General features: G+C 36.3%; 1 long non-coding RNA gene across 2 annotated transcripts; it reads left to right on the top strand.

Annotated features, from left to right (window-relative positions):
* The first annotated feature begins 105 nt into the window (after positions 1-105).
* LOC147760422 (uncharacterized) lies at positions 106-9,082 on the top strand. Of its 2 annotated transcripts, XR_015335679.1 has the most exons (5): positions 106-490; positions 991-1,070; positions 1,566-3,214; positions 7,870-8,034; positions 8,480-9,082. It is a non-coding gene; the product is annotated as an uncharacterized LOC147760422 (long non-coding RNA). The 2 variants fall into 2 exon arrangements; XR_015335678.1 differs by lacking the exon at positions 991-1,070 and having other exon boundaries at positions 107-490.
* The last annotated feature ends 8,601 nt before the right edge of the window (positions 9,083-17,683 follow it).

The following is a 17,683-nucleotide window of genomic DNA, read 5'->3' as shown; positions in this document are numbered from 1 at the left end:
ATTATTATTATTATTATTATTATTATTATTATTATTATAAATTGTAGGCGAGTAGTCTTTGCCTTTTTCGAATTCCGACGGATCCGGATTTTTTTTTTTTTTTTTTTTTTTTTTTTTTTGTCATGTAAAAATCACGTTGTACCCTTTCTTATGTGGCAGCTCTGCGATTATATGGTTACCTATTCACGTACTAGCCCCTAAATTACATGTACCTTCCGTCTTTCTTTGCGATTTTCCTCTCTGTACATAAATCCAAATTGAAACTATTGGGATTATAAAGGATAACTGCTTCCACTTGACCATAGAGTACCAAGTATTCCTTATTTCAAAACACGTGCACCATAGAGTACCGGCATACGTGCCCAGCAGTTTGTTAAGTACAGATCCATGCATTAAGAAGTGATAGTTGACAGGGGACGCGCTGAAGGTCGTACTACGGAGGATTTACATGAGATAACCTTTTCGAGGGCACGGGCACTTGGTAACAAATGTAGGTTCAGTTATCATGAACAGAAGTAGGCTATGTGTACATTTCTTTAATAGCCACATTCGCTCCCACAGGCTCTCTCTCTCTCTTTCTCTCTCTCTCTCTCTCTCTCTCTCTCTGTTCCTCGGTCTGGGTCGTGTATGTGTTGTGTTCAAAACAACATATTTTGCGGTAGTATGACAAGCTAGCAAGGACGCAAAGGAATTCGATAAGGTTATCCCGGCACAAAAAAAAAAAAAAAAAAAAAAAAAAAAAAAAAAAAAAAAAAAAATCGAAAAAAGTAAAGTGCAAGAAGGAAGGAACTGTCCAGGAAGGGAGTGTAGGACGTTTTTTCGTGTATTCGTATTAAAAGTGTCTTATGCGCATTTGAAACTGTCTGAATGTCACATTTTTATTTGAATGTCCTCTAAAGTTTCATTGTGCTTATTTTTACCAATTTAAACCTTGAAAACGGTAAATTCTCTCAAATAAAAATGCGTAGTCGATATTTCCTTTTGTAATAGCAGGAAAACTAAAGAAGGTCTGAATGGCTTAGGCTGCTTCTAGAACTAATGAAGGTGGATTATACACTCGTGAGAAAGAGGTAAACTTATGAGGAAAGTTAACATTTTTGTGCAAAACTCCCTGTGCCTGTTTAACATGTCATATTATCAAGTAGAGACGCATTTTAATGTACCATGCTCTAAATAACCTCACAGTTTAACGTGTGACTAGGAAGCTATCCAGTATTTATTCATACATAAATCATTGCTCAGCTTGTAATTTGCATTTCACCTTGTTAAGATTTGAGTTTGTTGGAGCAGGTGCATAAAGGAAGATATCTTCACGATTTGTAATGTTGTCTTTGAAAAGATATTTGGAGGGGGGGAGTTCTTTGGCGACGTCGTTAAATATATAAACTTCCGGATAAAAAAGTTTGAATAAATTAAAATTAATTAATTAATTAAATGCTTAATTAATTGTAATCATAGCGTCTACATTTTCGATCAGTCTTCTACAAACCAATAACGATTAGTGATCTACAATTAAACTCTCTGTCAAGGAGTAAATAAAACTCTGTTGTATTTTGTCCTCATAGAACCATTCGAGTGGCAGCGGAGCATTGAACTGTGACATCACCATGTAAAACGTCATCTACTCACTGACGTCACTCACCAAACCAAAACAAAAGCAATGGAATTCTCAGCAAGCACCGGTGACGTCGAGATGTCGCTGCATCGAGAAAGGCTAACGTCAAGGTCAAGGGTGAACTGGTCTTTTATTTCGCGGATTGCTCTGATATTGGGCGTTATTGTTATCAACATAGTGTTTGCTTGGATAATTCCGTACAGCGTGTCATACCCAGCAGTAAGATATCTAGCAATCGTTATAGTGATAGCAGTGGATTTCTCGCCGTTTATCCTAGTAATTGCGGTGGCCATTATAGATGTTTTGAAAACTTATTAGGCTGAGTGCATGGGGCTGATTCACTTCCACAATGTATGTATACCAGCATGATACAGATATTGCGTTACTCTTCGAGTTATTGCAAAACTGTTGGCAATAAAAAATGACAGCCATCGAAAACTTGGATTTTAAGATATCAACAACAAACACCTATGTGCACTTAGATTTTATGATTTTAACTCATTTTACTATTCAATTGTGTGGATGTGATCCTTGATATGGATTTATGACCAAGAGATGACTTGTTTGTATATTAACCAAATTAATTCATTTAATAATTAATCAGAAAATGATTATTAAATGACTAACCCAGAATGAAATAAGATAAAATAAAAGAGACGAAAAAGCTGAAGCCTAAAACAGGAATATTTTTGAAAAAAAAATCCAATCTAATAAATATCTATCAGACCCAAGAAATTGATTGCACCTCTATGTACCAGGGGACTCCCAGTCACTGTATCCGCCCAATGTGTACTACACTATATTTAAGTGAAAAAAACAAAAAAGAAAAAAAATGAGGGTCCATGTAGTAGAGAACGCATCCTCCATTAGATCCGTACAGGTTGTAGTCGTAAGTGGGTTAAACTATCTGAAAACTAGGACAAGGCTTAGTTGTACAAATCAATGTGAACAGGATCATGTATCGCAGGGGACTTCCTTGTACGTGACGCCAGGTTCTGTATCATAGGAACTCTGTAGTAAATGACATCGGGTTTTGTATCGCACGGGACTGTTGTACGTGACACCATATTTTGTATCACAGGGGACTCTCATGTACGTGACACGGACTGTACCACATAATGTATTAAACGTTATTATCTTGTCTGTGGTTGGAGACCCGTGTAAGGGACTCCGCTGCACCTCTTCGTGCTCACGCGTGATTTATTGTCACTGAACATAGACGCTTGTGGCTAGCAAACTATCATGTGGTGTAATTAAGATCTTAGTCGCTCTGTAGCTGCGCCGGAGAAAGTGGATATTGGACGCTTGAGTGAGAGGTCAATGTGACCAAAGTAGGCAGCGAGATTTCTCCTGCTTTCTTGTAATGACACTGATTATCCCCCGATTTTCGCCTAGAATTGTAAGATTTGTGGCGGGTCGATACAAAAAGACTGAAGAAGTCAAAACACCCGACCACTGACGTAAACCTTGGAATACATGTATCTGTATCTTGATCTAATTTGAATACAAATCTCAGAATAATCTTACCTGGCGTATGGCTGGCTGGTAGACGACCGACCTCGGGCACAGCATTCATGAATCCTGGTACATTTCATAGAAGTAAGTATACATGTTGTATGACGTTGGTATTACATCTATTAAGGCGCTGCTATTTTATACTTGTAGGCGTGTAATACTGTAAAGAATTTCACTATGCGAATCATTCGCTTCGCAGATGGATGTATAATAATACAAGCCCACTCGTGGGGTCTTTATACATATATCCAAATCACTGGATTTTGGGCTGTCATGGGACCCTGTTCACGTGTTTAAGCCAAATGCTGAATACTTAATAAAATAAACAGTTAGAATATATTAAGTCACGTGCAACCACGGCTGTCAGCCATTGTCCACCCCGAAACATATTTTTGCTGCACACCCTCCACTACTTCCCGGCGGTATTTGTGTGTCTTGAATGACAAGCTTCTCCATACTGGAAGTCAAATGAATGATGATATTCTGTTCCAAAATTTATTTTGGATGTTTTTTCCCTTTCTGGTTTAAAATACCAAAGTAGAGAATTGTGTCATTAATTAGACTCAAACACATATCTGGTTAATAGCAAGTGAACATTTTGGAAGGTGTGGATTGTGGTTTTGGAAGATGGTAATGCTGCCCCCCCCCCCCCCCCACACACACACAGTGTATTAAACATTGGATTTCTACACGTATGTGTAGCAAAGTCGACAAACAGCGTCGAGTCCCCGTTTGAGTCATGTTTGACATCGCCTGCTTGTTTGCATATGGATTATTTACGCAGAGAATGCGATGGGATGTTAACATTTGCATTTAATGTATGTGTAAATAGGGGGTTTGCACCTTCACAGTAGCAATTTAGAAGTCTATCATTTTCATTCAACATACATCTACCAAAGTATTAGGCTAATTTTCTTTGACTCTCATCACTGTTGTCAAGGGTACCTGTACCAGCGTTTTCCTTTTGGTTTTCCCTTAAAAAGTGAAATATTTTATTTTGGATGTTTATCCCTTTCTGGTTTAAAATACCAAAATCTTCAACCCTCTCCATAAATATTAAAACTTAAGTAAAATAATCAACACAGAAGAGAGTGGTTTGACTATAAATGAAATATTATTTATTTAGTCATTTACAGATAACAAATTATCAATATTGAACATATAATATGTCATGGGTCTTTGTTATACAAAAAAAAAAAACAAAAAAAAAAAACGACAAATAAATATAAATAAATTTCAGATTTCACAGGAAGACTGAATTAACCAAATGTAGATGTACAAGGTCAAGCGCCAGTCAGTGTCAAAGTAATCTCAGTATGCAGCCTGCTTGTCAACTGGAAATGTGAAGACTATAAAGAACACGGGACTTTGCTCAAAACGACGAACAAAGAAGAGAACCGAAAGCAAAATTGCGCGCTATCTGGAAATGCAAATCAAATACTTCTGATTAGCATTCTCATGAGGGATCAACTGTGTCGGTGTATGCACTATATGTTTTACACAAGTCATGCTAAGATAATAGACTTAACTCAGGGAGGAGGTCAACATTACTCAGACAGTAGGCCAACCTTACGCAGACGGAAGGTCAATATTACTCAGGCGGAGTGCTGAAATTACTCAGACATTACATATAGATCAACATTGCTCAGACAGTAGGTCAACCTTACTCAGGCAGTAGGTCAACATTATTCAGGCAAAAGGTGAACGTTTACTCAGAGAGCAGATCAATGAAAAAATGTTCCCATCTGAAACTTCAGATGAAAATCGCCTACTTACTAGCGGGCGCAGCAAGAGAAGTACATTTTGTGCAAGTCTTCTCCTCGTTGTTATCATTATACTGGTCATTGGCGTTAACGTTGGGGTGGCATGGATTATACCCCTCAGTGCAGACATAATCCACCCCTCTATAAAGTACATAGCTATAGCACTTCTTGTGTTGATTGACCTTTCGCCGTTTCTCTTGGTGATAGGGTACCGTGTGGTGACTTTGATATTATCTATGCGGAATTCTGGAGGCGAAAGCACATATATAGACCCAGATATTCAAACTGGCGAATGAACACAATGCGTTGACCTGAAGTAGCGTTTTGTGACCTTATTTTGACCTTGCTGTGACCTTTTGGGACCTTAATGTCACCAAACCGGAATTCTGGTGTCCATCGAGTACAGTTGGGGTATTGAAAGCGATTACTAGACACCCCCATGTTGACCCCCGGGGATTTGAGGGATACAGACTGATATATTGACCGCTAGCTTAATGGTTTTATTTATTTATTTATTTATTTATTTATTTATTTATTTATTTATTTATTTCGGCCTCTTGATTGAATAGAGTTGTTAAAATAAAGATAATTCAGAGATGTGTTTTTTGTATATATATATATATATATATATATATATATATATATATATATATATATATATATATATATATTTGCCATGTTATTATTTGGTGTATTGAAACAATGGATTTAAAACTGCAGTTGAAGTATCCGCCCATGAGTAACCGCCTTCGATATTACGTCAATGTACGATAAAAAACGACCATTACTTTTCAGGGAGGCTAACCGTTAACACATTTCATGAAAAATGAAAAAAAAAAAATGAAACACTCCATTCTAGCGATAGTTTTTAGTTTGATGCACACGTAAATTGTAGAGATATCGATGGTAACAGCAACTGCTAGTGCAAAAAATACCAAAATTTATCAGAGCTTGGTATTTCAAGGGTAAAACACGTTTAATTGTGGTTTGAAAGGATATTAAGTTTAGACATTAAGAACGCTTTTAAACATTGATGCCGTCCTAATCAAGACCTAGCGTAGAGCACATCCCGAGATTTTCTGTCAGTTATCAATTTATGCCTTCATTGTATCATCATCATTGTACTAGATGTGAAGATGTGAACAACAACTGCACTTTGTACGCTTTTTTAAATGAAATATCAGATATGAATTAACAGATTCAAACGCGTGAAGATTCAACACGAATGACCAGGTGCTTGTTGAATCAGTGCATGCTGCTAATGTCTATACATCGATTACCTCAGACAAGAGGTAGCGTGGCTGAGAAGTCTAAGGCGCTGGTTAAAGACTGTGACGTCAAATCCTCCTGCTTTCACCTCGATTTTGCCAGTGATTGACAAAAGGAACCGTTTATGTGACCTGTCTTATATCAAAACTGTTTTTGCCACACACTGCAAAACTTTGACGCAGAACGGGGTCATTATGAAATGAGAAAGTTGCACATAATATAGTGTATCGCATTAATATGTACATCTACCGATAGGCGGGAGCACTTGTCACAAAAAAAAAAAAACAAATATCCTGATGTTGAAAATTTAAAAAATATGAAATTCACTTGGGTAACACGTTAAAGCAAAACACGTTCTATATTTTGTTTAGTCGACACTTATGGATATGCGTTTTTTTTTCTTTGTGCGTCTCACTAAAAACAATGTTGAAATCATGTGCTTTATTTGTCTTTTTATGTAGAAAATGTGTTTTACTAAAGTTGGCTATGTGCATATTTGGATAAACCTTCTGTTTAACGTACATTTACTTTCATGGCCCCGCACCTGTCAGTAATCAAAGCTCATATCACTCCTCAATGAGACGTAAGCCCACGCGGCTTAAACATCCGTGCTTTTAGCCTGATGATTCGATTGCACCTTTATCGAGGTCAAAGGTGCCTGTATTGGAGGAAGCGATATTTTGAAAGGCCGCAGACATAAACAACAAAGATGGCGGAACCTACAGCTGATGGTGAGACACAGTGTGTTCTTTGTTACCACTTTTACCACCGCGTTGATTTTTTTATTACATCTGCAGTAGGTTTATAACTTATGCATTGTGTACTTCATCTTATGCAGTTTGACGTGTGGAATAATGCATCACTGCTTACTGATCTAGAAGACGTAACAAGGTTTGTGCAGAAGGACGTTTTGTGGTGGGGTAATGTTTACATGTTTACATGTATAAAAAGTGAACGGTGCTTTGGTCGGGTTTGGACTTGACAACTTGTTCGCTTCACTCGAAGGTTCGGGCTAGGCAGTGTTTATGTTACTTTCAGCTAATGGCATGTATGTGTTCAATGGTGAGTAAGGCGATTCAACCAATTTTAATTATGTGTGTACTTGAAAAAAGGTTTACGTGTGTGTGTGTGTGTGTGTGTGTGTGTGTGTGTGTAATAGGTTAATTACTTTATTAAGTTTCAATTTTCTCCCCACAATCCTCTCCCTATTTGTGTGTTGATGACGGTAGATCTTTTATTTTAATTCATGTAAAACCCCATCTCTCTCTCTCTCTCCTTGAAATTCATTCTGTAATCTAGCGAAAGCTGTTACAAAAACTTAAATAAAACTATAGCATGGCAATAAGATACAAAAAAAAATGGAATTAAACATCTTCCAAAAGTTGAATTATAATCTACAAATACTGACACTGCACTGCAGTAAAGTTTTAAAGGAGTAAATGTATTTCTATGTCTAAATACGGAAAGTAAAAAAATGTATAATTGATAATTAGCGAGGTAATAGTCTCTGTAAACAGGGCGATAGACACATTTTGTTTATCTCATGCTTTTAATCAATATTTCACAAACATTATGTTTAACGAGCATAGCACATGAACTTTTGTTTTCGTTGGTGTCATTTTTTTTTTCACTCTCAAAATCAATACTCAATGCAAATCATTCCAAAGCTGTGATCTGAATAAATTAATGATTTTTATTACTTTTCAGATAATATTGAAGACTTAAACAATATGCATGTCGGTCAAAAGGCGTATGAGAGGACGGCTCTGGCTCGTGTTCTTCTTGCCCTATCAGATACCATGTGTTTTCGAGAACTTATGAGGAGTGGTCCGAGACATTTTGCGTGAACAAGCAAACCCGTGCATACTGAAGGTTATGTTTGCTACAATTATTTCAAATGATTTTTCTTTCCCTATAAATGTAATTGGCTCAATTTTGCCGCCCCCTGTTTTTAAGGGATTGATAAAAACTTTTTTAATTTAAAAAATATAGTCTTAGTACATTCTGTAATTAATGTTCGCTGCAGTTCTTTCAAATTGTTTTATGTATCTTAAAATATGATTGACTCAATTTCGCCTCCTGTTGTTCTTAAGGGCCTGATAAAGAATTTTCAAATTAAACTTTGTCAGATTTGTTCAATTTTTTTTTCAATTTTCTCAGTCCAATCCATTTTTCTTTTGTTTTACTTCTCTGCTGATTATTGCCTACATTTTCTGTACATTTTACCGGATATAAGGATTTTAGATATAATCTAGAAAAAATCGTTCTCATTACTATGACTGCAATATTTATTTCAATTCATACTATTTTGTTTAAGGAGGAAGCATCGTTGTGGGACATCTACCAGTACATTTCGGTAATGGAATATTTCACTTATGAACATTCTGAACAAAAAGGAAACGACTTTGATGATTTCTTCGTTGTAGACTTTGAAGTCGTGAATGGCGCATGGGTAGAAATTGACGTCAGAATTCAAAAGTGATCATGGATTATTTCCTAATCTATTTTAGAAAAAAAAATGCATTTATTTGAGCAGGTGATGGTGGCTTTAAGAATATATACCAGGTCTTCATTATTTAATCTGGTAAAATGAGTTATTGTAATTGATCAGCATTGGGGAAATCACCATAATTTATTTCAATTATGAGACGAATTTTATTTATTGTATTTGTGCAACTAATTTTACAAAGTAAGAACAAAGCATAATATAACAGATAGTAAAGTTAAAGATACGAGCCTTCAAACATTTATTCGCCGACTTATTTTTCTTACAATTTTACAACTATTTGTACTCTATTTCTCCTTACTGATCACACATTTACTGGTTTTCGTTCCATTGTATTTACGTGATTAGCCGAGATTTTGCATTCTCATTTTGCATTCCACCATTCTATAATTCCTTATTAGGTAATTTCTAAGAGATTTGTCTTCAATAAAGAAAATGTAAAATATTATTTGAATTACTCATCATTAGATCATATACAAAACACAGCTGGTAAGATTTATGCACGTGGTATTACCTTACAATTTGATTGTGAAGTTAACCAGTCAAATGAAACTGGCATTTCCATTTTTTCCTAACTTAAAAACATCATGTCCACTTGTTGAACTTAATAACTCCATATCTTTTAAATTATTTGATCCATCCAATTACAACTTGCAATTAGGGAAAGTGTTGATCATTAATTTTACATTATACAACCTTTCTACAAAAAAAATTAAATAAATAAATAAAAAATAATAATAATAATAAAATAAATAGAATAAAATAAATAAATAAATATATAAATTGATATTCGTATTCTCAAGTTTCACAACATAGACTCCTTTTTCTTTTGTTTTTAAAGCAAAGCAAATACTAAATAACATAAGATGCATAAATTATCAAAACAATTCATGTAATTTCGATGTCGAAAGAGATGCATTACATAAATCAGTACGTCATGCCTTTTGTTAAATGTATTTACTAATAGGACATTGTGTCATTATACCATATTGAGATAAAAACTACTTCAATTTAACTTAATTTTAAGAATACATCGTCCAAATCGAGTACATATTGTATAATTTGTTGATAGTTCATTATAAAGCCTAAAAACAGCATTTTACCGTCGCAGTAATAACACAATTAGCTCCTTGTATAATATAAAGACTAAGTAAAACAATTTTTCAAAGTGTAATGGTTTTTGATGCAACATATATTGTATATACTATATAATCTCCTTCTATATCAGGTAATGAGCAGAACCAATTAACTTGATGAAGTCCAATTAAGAAAATCAAACCTTCCATAAAATTTCAATGAAGTTAATTCACTTACCAAATAAGACGAAAACTTATTTTAAAAACGCATTTTTCTTTGTTGTTTTAAATGTGTGTGTGTGTGTGTGTGTGTGTGTGTGCGCGCGCATTCTAAATCATTGCTGTTCAGCAAACGCTAAAAACAGACATTATTCATAACATTAAAGAGTAAATAGAACACAGCATGCTGATAATTATGACATTGGAAAATAAATAGATACAGCATGCTAACAATAAAGACCATGGTTTACACCAAATATGACTATTATCAATAATTCAATGTAATAGATAATAAGAAAGCGTAAACAAGCATTTTGCATTATAAATAGTACAATGTGATTTATAAAGATACTAATATTTCTCATGACTAAAACAAGATAGTCGTTGCTATAATTTCTTGTTTGGCGCACTCGTATTCATAATGATGACACACAGATTAATATCTGAAATAATCAAAGTAAAAACAAAGAAAACCCCAACCATTAAGTCATTAAAATGTTGTAATAAAAGTTTGCCTCCCCCTAAAATGTACTGTGGCAACAGACACATATAGCAAATCACGTCAACTTCAAATTAAATTAAAATTAACCTGTATTGAGTGCAAATTATTCGAAATGAATACAGACAAATGCAAGTGGATTAGCAGGTTCAATATGCAAAAAAAAAAAAAAAAAAATGCTTCAAAGAGTCTTAATTAAACATATAGAATCTGTGAACATTGATAATGTGATCGATAGTATTCCAAATAATGGTTGTCGTTTGTCGTGTTATTTGTAATTGTGCATGTATGTACAAAGCACATTGTAGGTACAAAGAAAAATGTTTAAAAAATGAGAATAATCAAAACATTTTGCAACATGTAGACAGGAAATCTGTGATACGGTCTTTGGCTTATTATATGCATTTGTTCTTGTTGTGAAATCTTGTAATCACTATGGTAAAGCAAGCACTATACCGTTAACATGTACTTCTTTAGTCAAGCCAATATATATGCCAACTGGATCTGACACATAGGCCAAATGTACAGGATCGCTTATACCACTTAATTTTGAAATTGGTTGAATTATATTCTACACGTGTTTGAATAATTAAGAGTTTTGGCAAGGCCTTCCGTATGGCGTGTAACGTATAGTTCAATACGTAATACGTTTTACGTACGCGAGAAAGCTAGCAGTGGTTTTGGCAGGTCTCACTCCGTATGCGGTTTTTTTATATTATTTTTATTTATATTATATATAAATATTATAATATTTGGATTCTTTTTAGATAGATGAATAATTAAAATATTGAATGGAATGTGTTATTTACGTCAATTGATGCCGCAGATCCTGTTGTTTATGAAAAAAAATCAACTTAAATTGAATTTGATACTACTACGGACGACTGATTGACTGGCTGTTTTTCCAGCTGTTTTCACAGAGTATTTCTACCGACAGCGTCTAAAAGTGATTCAGTGGAATCTTAACACCCTATATATTCCTCTGCAGTATGTTAAACTTGAAAGAAATAAGCGTAAGTCTATTAAAGTCGATACGTTTCTTACCTACGTGTAATCACCGATTCATACGTAGTGCCGTATGACTTATGACTTGTCCTTGAGAAAAACTACGCACAAAGTGATGACGTCGCACGTTATACGTCGTACGGAAGGCCTTGCCAAAACTCTCTAATATCCAAAGCCTTGTCTCTATATCTTGTAAAGTTACTTACCTTTTCTAAGTTAGACTTTGAAAAAAAAAAAAAAAAAACTGTCAGTAAAAAGAGCAAATTAACTGGGCCGAGCAATAATTTATTCATACATACATTTGCTATATTCTCGACAAAATAAGATTTGGTGCGAAAATTATGTATCCCAATACCTTCGAGCCGCACCAAATTTTGCTCTCGGGGAAAACATCTTGCTTAAATGATAGGATCGCGCCACCATAACATCAGAGGAATATGCCTTGTTTGACCTTTTACTTTTAAGACAAACACATAATTCTAACTAAACTACATACTAATTTGGTATACAGTCGAATTTCTGAAGTTGATTATGCCTTGTATAGGTCTGGTAAAACGTGTCCGCCATTTTGATGATAAAATACGTAAGTATATAAATACAAATTCTAAAAATAATTTCGGCCACACACATTAGATGAAAGAAGCAAGAGAGTGAAAAAAAATGGGTCATTTTGTGCTTGATTTTTTTTCTAAAATGTACACTAATGGGTGTTTCGGAAATACAACCCTATCACATAATCAGATAGTAAAGTTGCGCTGTAGTAATATATCCAATTGAGTAAGTTCGCAATGTCCAAATTGCACATGATAAACGCATAAAATCTTCGATCTTATACCCCCGTCACACTTAATCAGAATCAGCAGGAATGAAGAAGAATGAGCCTGAACGAAGTATCTTTAAAATTCTTACCACATTCGGGGAAAAATTTCAAATTGACCTTAATTATTGTAAGAATACCGTTGGAATACTCAGAAAGCGCTTGAATTCGCCTGGAATGATGAGTGCACTTTCGACTGTATTAGCTCTCAAAAGCAGTTCGAAGGTAGTTGGAAAACTAGGAATATTTATAATGCTGTAAGAAGGCAGTAAGAATATTTAGAATATACTTTGAACGGCGCACTAGTGTAGTTCGATTGCTGGCAACGTTAATATTTCAACTCACCCGAGGCACATTCGAAACATTCCTGCGGGATATAAAATTCCCGTCACACTAGAGGCGGAATGATTAAGAATGAAATACAATTCTTTGTGCATTCCAGGATATTCGAAGAGCATTCTAAAACATCATAAAAATTCTGAGTGCATTCCAAATATTTTTACCCATTCTTGTGGCATCCCGAATATTTTTGTCATGTCAAAAACTTTCGAAGTGCATTCCAAGTGGAAATTTGAATGCACTCGGAATTTTTAGAATGCTCTTCGAATATCCAGGAGCGCACAAAGAATTGTCTTTCCGACGGCATTCTTGCTCATTCCTCCTTTTGTGTGACGGGGGTATTAAAGCGAACTGTATTAGCATAACCTTAGTTGCAGGTTTAGTCATTCATGTTTACACAGGTATGACATCTTCTCACTCTAAGTTATCAACTGAATCCTGCTCCCTGTAACAGACGTTTAGTCATTGATGGTGGTTTGCTTACATGCTACTCTAGTAAAGACTTTTTAAATATTGCTTCGTCGCGCTCAAAAGTTTACAGGTATTTGAGACGCCATCTTTCAACACTGGCGCAGACACCCTCAGCGGAAGCAACTTGTACAGACACCAGGCTGGCATAAGCAATTTTCTCGCCACCAGGGGATCTACGGCGTCGGCGTAACAGGACGCCAAAATATCATTCACGATGATCGTACCACTGATGGTGTGAGGACAAAAGGCTCCTGTGACCTTCTTACTGCCTGTTGACACAATTTCATCCATAAGCATGGCGTTGGTCGCAGGGTGATACACGAACACCACATCTCCAACTCGGATATCACGGGCGGCTTTCAGGGAAAATGGGAATGATGTAGAGTTGGAGGGAGCGTGGATATAATGACCGTAAGAGAGGAGGAGGCGTTGTCCATTTGCTGTCTCCAAGTGGACATATATAGTTTGACAATTGTCATCGGCATGGCTGAAACAGAAGATTTCCTCGAAGCCGACGGAGCCATCGTCCCTAACACAAAGCACCCTGTCACCGGGAGATAGTTTGGCCATTGCTGTGACTGACCCATTGCTAAGTCGCACAGTGGAAGAGCCATCGAAACACCAGTACTGTGATGTTAAATGTGACTCGATCAATTTTTGTAATTCCTCTTGTATACCGGCCTCACTCAGGTGAGGGTATTTTTTTCTCAGTTCTTGTCCTTTTTTCCTTGCTTGGTTGATCGCATCATTGGAGAATTTCTTACCTTTATGAGCTCTTGCAATGGCATCAACTTGTCTGATGATGGCTTCTATGTACTGTCTACGCTCTTCCCTGTCCTGGGTGACGCTGTTGATGAACTCCATCCTGTCACCGGCCTTCTGAAGGATCGTCTTCATTTTGTCGGGACGACGGCTTTTGAAACTTTCTGTTGTGCTTTCATTGTTCTCAAGTTCATCCTTGTGAGTAGCCACAACAACCATGTATTGACAAATGGCTTCCGAAAACATCGAAATTAACTGATTTAAGGCGTTCACTTCCTCTTGAGATGGCGTTTCCTTGCAGTTAATGACAAACAAGAACGCGTCGAAACCTTCTTCGCCGTCGAGCAAAATAATGCATTTTGCCACGATCTTAAGAAATTCTAAACTGCTAGACGAAACTGCTTCTAAGAGACCAGGAGTATCGATGAGGCGAAGCTTGTGTCCATCCACGTTGGCACAGTTAGATTTCACGACTCTCGTTACACTGTTTGGGGATAATTCTGCTTTGAAAACCCCTTCTTTATCCAACAACATATTACAGGTAGAGCTCTTTCCGGTCCCTGTCTTCCCAACGACGACAATGTTGGTGTGCTCCCCCTTTGCATAAGCTGCTGGTAGTTCACCATAAGGATGTGTGTCCTGTAGTAGATAACCATAATATTACCAATCTTTTTTAAATCACCTTTTTTATGACCAAGCAAATGCGATGTCAACAAAATTTATTCAATGCCTTCCTACTGATAATAATAAAAAAGATATAACGTTTTTGTTAATATGAAAAGGTCTTGACGGCATATACTCCTATCTCCAAAACATGCTGGGCGAATAAAACGAAACAGTAAGCTAGTCTTTCGTATTTACTTGTTTCTAACCCTATTTGTAAGGAATATCTTGGTCCCTTGTTTAGGTTTCTGAGACAATTTCTGATAATTCATATTTGAACGTTGAATACATAAACTGTTGCCCGACCGTAAATCATATACATATTTGATGATCTCATAGTAGTGAATTTTAAACGTTTGGAAAGACTCTAAATAATACATTTTACTGAAAAAAACACATTGTTTGTTTTAATTACCGTTAAAGGAAAATGGGCAAAAAACTCCAGCTTTTGAAGTAATCAATATTCAAAGCTAAATTGCTAAATTTCTGTGCCGGTGTGACAGTAATGCTTGCCCTAGGAATGGGAGTCCAGGGTCCCATATGATTAGTACAAATTAGGGTCAGTCAATAGTGTAAGGGTGTCCTAGAGTTAAGGTATATAATAAAATGTTAAAACCCGGTTGTTCAAAGAAATTACAGCCCATATGGCTAGGTCCCTTCAAATTTTAAATAAGATAAAAACAAAAAGAAAAGCGCCATGGTGGTACATAATGACCAGTCTAAGCCCTGTAAGGGAAGGGTGGGGCCAAAATCCGCATATGGTTAATGTGTGCCTCCTCTTAACGTGGGTGATGTCCAACCACAAGGTGACAGAACTGACAAAGACACACTAATTGCAAAGGCGTGATAACAATCGCATTTAACAATTAATTCCGAGCTATAGTAATAGTCGAGTAGCCAGAACGCTAACCCAGCAATGTTTTTTCCAGTAAACTTTTTTCCCTGAAATGCATTCTTTAGGTCGAGAGAAGCAAAATTAGCTTGATTGCTATTTCTGATACCTTGAGCATTTTTCAATATGGCCGTCAATTTATGAGAAAAAATAGAAAAACGACCAGAAGTCGCCAGGTAAACTTTATTGACAGCTTTTTTGAACGTGTACCCTATCTGGAGAGCACAACAGTACTAGTGAATACACTTAAGCCCGTTACATATAGCAAAAAAGCCAAAATGGCCGTCAAAACATATGGCAGAAAGTAAAAACAGCTGCAAAATAAGTTCGTTTTTTGTAAATTAAGGTTTATTAAAAACATTTCCGCCTTTTTTATTTATGTCCATTATGATAATTTGTTAGTCATGATCCTAAACTCTCAGAAACTGCTTATTTGACGTTAATCAGATGATGGCAGACAGTGCCATCTCCTGACAGGCCATTTGCCACTCCGTCGAGCCCCATAGTCAAAGCTTGCTATGTTATATCTTGCAAGCTTTTTAAAAAGAAATTGTTTCATCTGGGTTACAAAACATAGAGAATCTTATATTACGAGATATTTACAATTTTTTCAAAATCCAAGATGGCAGTCAATTTGTTATGTGAATAGCAAGAGCCATACATTCAAATAAAAAATTAATGCTTCACTCCATTGTTCATCATTGCATATCTATATTTATATCTATGCAAAGTGCGATCATTTATTTCATTTTGTTATTTCAAGTTATTTTAATAAAAATGGCCTCCAAAACATAATGGAAGGGCAAAGAAACAACTGTAAAACTACAAAGCTTTTAACTGAAATAGACTTTAACTGGAACAAATATAAATACATATATAAAGTGAAAAACGATATACCTGCGTTCAAGACACAGCACACAATAAAACATTTTTAGGTTAAATGATACGAAAAACGAAAACCAATATGTCCGTCAATGCTGCTCTATGATCAAACCAAACATTGACTGCGGATATCTCATTCCTGACAACTAGTTTTTCATTCTAAATCAAAAATTAATGAAAGGTATTATCATTCTAGTATGTGTAAACTAAATCATTTTGAAATAAAAAGGCGCCAAATCGTTTTCTTCAGGTTAGATTATTCTTATCCTTTTTTTTGTAAACTTTTTAAATATTTTAACAGCTATGGGTAAAGGCATTTTTGTTGTTTAATAATGAATTTAATTATAAATAACCGAGATCCAAGCAGGGGTGTACAAACCCAGAGGTTAGGGCCCATGAGGTCAGATATTCTGGACAACGTGACATAGTACGGGGATATGCGAGGGCTATCCATCGACATCATGTATTCGAAATGATGTTTTTGCCAATATATACTTACACATAATGGAAGCTTTGAGATAGTAATGTATGCATTTTTTTACTTGTAGGGTAGATGTTATTATTCATTGTGCATTTATTGATGACTTAGTGCTCGGGTAGTTAAGATAATGATGAGTTGTCATGTTGCCATGGTCCATTGCACATTGGTAAGCTTTTTTTTTTCTTTGCAAAAATGGACCAAATACACATTGAACAATACTCAATGGGCATCTGCACATTTTGATGATTGGTTTTGGAGGCCTATAAAGGCCCAAAAAAGGCCACCCAGCCACCCATGTTGTTAGTCCAGTGAACGGAATCATGCCATGTCTATCATGTGAACAACGCACATCTCTGGGCACTGGGTGGGAGGGGAGTCTGATTTGAGCTATAATGTATGGGCTGTTCCCAACCCACAATCAGGAACCTGGTTAAATGCCACAACATGCCTGGTTCTGTTAGCGATATACCGCAGCCAGGGCGAGACAGTGTCAACTCCAGACCAGGATCGCTACAACAGGTTGCATCAGCTACGGGGACAGTTTCGCCATGCCAGTCTTACAGCACAAGAGGCACCCGGCAGGAACAACAACCGGAGCAGCAGCCCCACTGTGCGTCGACAGTTGCTGGCGGTCAATCGATGGTGGTCGTTGATGGCAACATACCAGTAACTGCTCGTCACTACATAGATCAGATCCTGCAACCTCACATAACCTCGTTCATGCAGCAGAAACCTGATATCACCTTTTCCCAACAGGACACGACCCGTTCACATTCGGCACAAATGATCCAAGTGTATTTGGAGTTCCAAAGGTGGATGTCCTTTCCCGGCCTGTCTATTTTCCGGATATGAATCTGATTGAACACATCTGGTACTACATATATCTTGGCCGTCCGTTGGCCAAGGCAG

The sequence above is a fragment of the Lingula anatina genome, chromosome 8, assembly GCF_051362555.1.
Source record: "Lingula anatina isolate TDL-2025a chromosome 8, LinAna3.0, whole genome shotgun sequence".
NCBI lineage: Eukaryota > Metazoa > Brachiopoda > Lingulata > Lingulida > Lingulidae > Lingula > Lingula anatina.
Note: the sequence above shows the minus strand (reverse complement) of the source record. Positions and strands in the feature narration are given on the sequence as shown.